Source organism: Martes martes (genome assembly GCF_963455335.1).
Source record: "Martes martes genome assembly, chromosome: 7".
Taxonomy (NCBI): Eukaryota; Metazoa; Chordata; class Mammalia; order Carnivora; family Mustelidae; genus Martes; species Martes martes.
Window position 1 is genome coordinate 130,060,181 of NC_137894.1, and position 6,411 is coordinate 130,066,591.

The following is a 6,411-nucleotide window of genomic DNA, read 5'->3' on the forward strand; positions in this document are numbered from 1 at the left end:
ACTGGAGGCGGGGAAGGAAAAGAAAGATTTAGAAATGTTTTTGCATTTCCCCAGGGGATGCCTTCAAAAGCCAGGAGCTCAGGGTAGAATCTACCTGCAGAGCCCTTGCCCGTCCTGGGCTTCTCACACTTTCATCCTTCCTCATTGCTGTCCCTGATGCCAGGCGGGGCCACAGTGCAGGACACAGGCTTATGCTCAGCTCCTGAAGAAGAAACCAGTTTGGCAAGAGCAGAGGATGTCTGCTCTCCTGAGTCTTTTCAATCTTCATTTGTTGTTTGACCTAAGAAGCTCCGCATAGAAAATTTGGAAACTAAAAAGAAGCCAAGAGAAATCATTGACCTGCCATCCAGATGTCACCACTGCTAACTGATACATGTAGCCCTCTGGTTTGCTTACGATCACATTTATTTCCATACCTCTTCCTCCCAAGCAAGCTAGGCGTGGCAGACAAAATCACTGCTCCTCAGACATTTATGGGTGGCGGGTGGTACCAGTTGGTACCAAAAGAATTGGTAACAATTCTTTTCCAGCTAAAGGTAAGCTTGGCAGAGAGAAAACCAGAACTCTGATTTGGGGCCTGGAAGGAAGAGTACCAGGGACCCTGGCTTTGTTGGGAAAGTAGTCACGGTGTCATGACACATTGGTTCCCAATCTGGAAAATTTAAAGAAAAAAAAATACCCCTTGAAATTGTTTTTAAAATACTGATTTTTGCCCCATCTCCCAGACCTGGTGAATTGGAATCTTTGTCTGAACACCACTCTTTTAAAGAATCCATTCACTCTACTCCCACCTCCTCAAGCTCCTTGGTGATATGAGATGCCCTTAAAAAAACAAAATTCTGTCCTTCTAACTTCATATTTTTAGATTAACAGTCCTGCGTCTCTTACACTTGCTGCTGTTGTGACCTTGAGTGGCTGTGAACATTCATCATTGATTTCAGCCTATCATAAAGTTATTCCTCTTTTTAAAAATTTATTTGTTTATTTATTTAGGAGAGAGGGAGCAGAGGCAGGAGCAGAGGGAGAGGGACAGGCAGACTCCACACTGAGCATCCAGCCTGATGCGGGGCTCAATCCCAGGACCCTGAGATCGTGACCTGAGCTGGAATAAAAAATCAGATGGATGCTTTAACCGCCTGAGCCACCTGGTGCCCTCTGTCATAAAGTTAGTTATTCTTAAGACTCAAGACGGTGGTAGGACTGTTCTCGAATTGACACTATAGATACTAGCGTCAGCCTGGCATGAGCCGCTACCTCTGACCCACTGCAGATAGAACCATCAGACCTCCACCTAGCCACACTTCTCTCGTAGGGGTACAACCGAGATTTTCTAGCAGGGGGCATGAAGCAGAGGCTTTACTCATGCTTCACAAAGACCCTCAAGCATAACAGAACAGCTCCAGGTTTTGTAATACTTAAAAATGAATGTCCTTTTTTCTTTTTATTTTGAGATGTAACGTAGATTTAAGAAAAAGGTCTACAGGCATGTACAATTTAATAAATAATTATAAAGGAAACACATGTATGTGATGGTGGCATCCAAACCAAAAAATAAAACATTATAGCCCTGCAGAGCGAGTCTCCTCCCACCCCTCCAGAGGTAACTGTTATCCTGATTTTTATGGTCCTTGTTGCGCCAATTCCCTTTTCAAACAATCTGTCTTAAAAGTCACAGTGGGGAAGGGAAAAATAAGAGGCCGTATGATCTCTTGATAAGATACTTACCAAGGTTAATTTCTCTGTAGTAATTACTACACATCACAATTAGTCTTAAGAGAAGTTGGAGGACATTGTGCCAGGAGGCTCTAGTTCTGATTCTTTTTTTTTTTTTTAAGATTTTATTTTATTTACTTGACAGAGAGAGAGATCACAAGTAGGCAGAGAGTCAGGCAGAGAGAGAGGGGGAAGCAGGCTCTCCGCTCAGCAGGGATGCTGAGACAGATGTGGGGCTCAATCCCAGGACCCTGAGATCATGACCCGAGCCAAAGACAGCGGCTTAATCCACTGAGCCACCCAGACGCCCCTCTAGTTCTGATTCTTGATGCTGAACCTGATGAGTCATATTCAAAGAAAACAAGGTCTCTTTGCAAAGACTTTCCCCCCAGCTATTCTAAATTGAATACTCCTTTGCTTTTATACCCTGAACAGATTTTGGGGGCTGGTCTAACGTGATTGTGATTCTCTTTGGTGCTCAGCAGCAGGTTCTCAAGTAGCGTATAAGTGTACTATGGAAAATGAACCCGCGCGAAATTGTCTCAGAAGTTGTGAAATGGGCTAGTATTTCTGACTTAGAGTACCGAGTCTGTGCAGCCTCTAACAATGCCATTCCAAAGTTACCCGAGAGCTTAGTTGTTTGGGTTTGGAGTGCACAGGGGGTGGATTTAGAAACCCACAGCGAGTGCTGTGATGATGTGGGGTTGTGAGCAACAGAGCGGTGCCGCCTAGAGCTAGCTGTACCTTGCTGTGAGTACTTCTCCGCCCCCCACCCCAAGGTCAGTTTGCTTGAATTCTGCTCCTATAAGAACACATTGTGGTAGCCAGAGCAGGAACCTGGCTCAGGTATGTCTTTACAAGACGGTCCGTGAATTCCTAACAAGATGTGGAGGACACAGCCTCTCCAGATGGCAGAGGAATGATAGCTGTAGGTCTTGGATACGGCATCAGAAGTAACTTTGGCAAAGTTGTCCAGGTTATCAGAGCCCGCCAGCTGCAGCAGCTTCTCCAACACAAGGTAGTATGTCTGGGAGCAGGGATCAAACACATCACAGAACCGTGATAGCCGTCACCTGCCAAGAACATTGTGGGGCTCCTCTTCTAGTTCCCTTTGTAGCCTTCCTTCAGGGAAACGATGGATGGTTAATGCCTCCAGGATGAAGCCTCTGGGTATGGTTGCTGCCCAATTAGCAGACCAACATGGTCTGTATAATCTTCAGTGACCATGAATGCCTTTAGACCAGAGTCAGCTGGGAAACCAGGCAACTTTCTGAGTAAGCAAGATCTTAGGACTTCATCTCTTAGGGATGACTCTAGGAAGAAGTAAGTCTGGGACTAGTCAAGGAGCTAGGTGAGGAGATAACATCATTGCGTCCTTGACCAGGTAGGCTGTCCTAACTTGTTTGCTATGTCTCTGACTCCAGAGCCTCTGGGCCTATGGCCTCCCCTGAAGCAGAGGCATCTGTCATTCAGCCCATTCTCAAAAGAAGATGTTCCTAGACACGCTTGCATCAAGTGGGCAGAATGGGGCCCTCAAAGGATAAAGAGCCATGGATTGATGAGTCTGAGCATTTGTTTTGTTTTTAACTCCGTGGTTCAACTTTGGGCAGGATAGTCTTCTTTCAGTATTAGTTTCGTGACCTGGGAAATGATGCAATTAACTAAATAAGAAAATTGACTAATAGCTTCAAGCTCTTGGAAGGTTTTCCTCTATATAGTATGTATGTTATCATTCTGACCATGCCTTAGGGCCCCGGCAATTTCCATGCCAGGAGGCAACATGGATCTAGGGGCATTGGAGGATGCTAGAGTGGGTGGTGGGTATGGAATGGTGGCTCCTGTCCCTGCTTGCCATGTTTAGGCAGGCCAGAGAGAATGGGTATTCAGGACAGCCAGCCCATACCCCTGTGAAAAAGGCCCCAGGTCAGAAGAGACCTCCTCTCCTTCCTTCATATGACCCTCTAAAGGCCAAAAGAGGTCTTTGAGGGGACTGTATTTCGAACCTATTTTATGTGGCTAGGCAACCCTATGATAAGCAACCTAATACCCTTGACTTCCTTAGCTCATCTGATTACCAAATCATGATAATAGCTGCCATTTTTTTTTTAGTTCCTCCCTTATGCTAGGAGTTTAATAAATACTGTCTTACACTGACAATGACCCTGCAAGGAAGGTCTTGTTTTCTCCATTCCACAAAAGACACAATAGACTCAGAGAGGATAAGTAACTGCGGAGTTTCCTTAGCTAGTAAGTGGCAGAGCTATACTTGAACATGGGTCTGTTTCATGTCAAGACCCAAACTCTTTTCACATTGCTGGTTTGTCTTGGGCAGATTAGCCTAAACTAAGGAATAGGTGTTGGGCCACTAGAGCTCACTGACTCTGCCTTACAATTGTTTGGTGACTCTGTGTGGCAGATGAACACTTTATACCTCTGTCTTATACCTGTCAGTCACTTAAGGATTTGCGATTTACAGGGGGAGAAGGCCCTACCCTAAGAAATACAACTATTGGTGGGGGGGGCACCTGGCTGGCTCAGTTGGTAGAGCATGGGGGACCCCAGTTTAAAAAAGAAAGAGAGAAAGGAAGAAAAGGAATAAAAGAAAGAAAGAAAAAGGAAGGAAGGAAGAAAAAAGAAAAGGAAGGAAGAGAAAAAAAGGTAACTATTGGTAGTGACTTTAAAATCTTTTGCATCTAGAAAGTTCCACAGAATACCAACTAACGGTTTGCGTGAAGTGACTTCCAAGTTTAAATGAACCTGCATAAAGAATACAAGAAACTCTTAAGGATATAACCGAGGGGGGGGAAATCCTGGAATTTTAATATCCCCACTTTGGTAGAAAAACCATAGGTCTCACGCAAATGAAATCATTAGAATGAGGTCAGACACGCCACACAATACCCTGATGCTTATCTCTGGTAACTAAGTCTGCAGAAAAAAGCCTCATTTAAATAAATCTTTTGTCTCTAAACTTTCCTTACATGAAACACAGCACCGTTTGGTAAAGGCCAAATTCCTGGTGGTTATCTCACTGAGGAAGCAGACATTTTCAGGAATGCCAGTTAAAGGGAGACCTACCCCTCACACAAGACTGATTCTGTTGGAACTATCAACATAGCATCTTCCCCAGGGTGGGGGTCCTGTACCTCTCTGGGACGAGGTCACCATTTCTACAACCGCACTTCACCTGCATTATGGATCTTGCACATGAAGGAATCTTTCGGAATCTTCCCACCCTCCTCCTACAGACCAGCAATGTTCCCTCTCTCCTCAGAACTCCCACTCAAAAGAATTGCCAGGACATTCCTCTGCTTGCCTATTAGCAGAGTCAGGGATATCAGAGTATTTGCAAGCCAACTAGAGAGCCTTTGATGGCTTTTATGTTCTGTTGAAAACAAAATGTTGTGTTATTGTGTAAGAGGAAGACTGTGTGCGTGTCATCATTTTGTGCTAGATCTCATAAGTTCTGGGTCTCATCCTGCTCCAAACTGTCATTTCATTTCCTATAAATGTATACCCCTTGCCACACCACCCCCCAAAAACCAAATGCCAACATCTGACGTGTCTGTTCCATCACTGGGTTTGTGGCCTCCCTATTCCCTTTTGTTCTTTGCACGTCCACACGTTAGCAGACTTTTCCTGTGAATCAGGCAGGCACTGTGCTACGAGCCAGGGACACGAGACAGAATGAGATCCCTGCCTCTGAGCAGTTCACCGTCTTGTCTGGGGAGACAGACCTATAAAAAATCCAGTTTCCTTCATTTCCTTCCCCCAAGGCTTGAACACCCAAACCTATCACCACCCATCCCCATAGTTTCTCTCATTCTTGTTTAATTGGGATGGGGGGAACATTTCTGTTTATGCATTTGGAGACTTTCCATACTATAGGAATAACGGCTGCAAGTGAAATTCATCTAGCTCCTAACACATATACAAAGGGAGGGAATTTATGTTCCTTGTTGATTTGCAGAGAAGCAAGGACCTTTGGAAAGATGGATTCCTAACCAGGAGACCCCCATTGTCCCATAAATAGGCCATCACCTGAGCAGGTCCTAGGAAAGTCTGGGAAAAGGAACTCTGTGATCTCAGGATCCAATCTCCCCTTAATCTCCTCTTCCAGACGAAGCAGACCTGAAGTGTTGACTTTGGCAGTGGGAAGACTGGCCAGTAGCCTGCAGCTCAGTGAATGAAATTAATATCTTGATGGATGGGGAGAGGGAGGTATCTCCAACACTAGCAGCCATCAGAAGGGTTCGTACTGAGGTGGCAGAGGAAAGAAAGTAATTCCATTTCCAATGAATCCAGAGGCATGAAGAGGCAAATCAATTTCACGAACAGCCCTGAAATTGGTTCGCTGAGACCATTAGGGGTGGAAACACTGAGCTTCACTCCAATTTCCCTTGATGTTAATTACACCCAGGAAATTGAAGTCCTTCCTCATCTCTTTGTGGTGTGCTGTAGCTGATGCCTAGTACTCTCTGGGGTTTGAACAAGTCCTAGCCTTGACTCCCTCAAGCTTCGGAGCTGGATCACAGCTGGATGGCCCTTGGGTCAGGCCATGGCCTTTAGGAAAACCTTCAGTCTTCTTTTCCCAGAGGGATTTCTCCTCTGATACTTTGTTTATGATAATGCTGGCCTGTGTCTCTTCAAATACTCAAAGCACCAGAATTAAACTTGGGTGTTCTCCTATAGATCTGG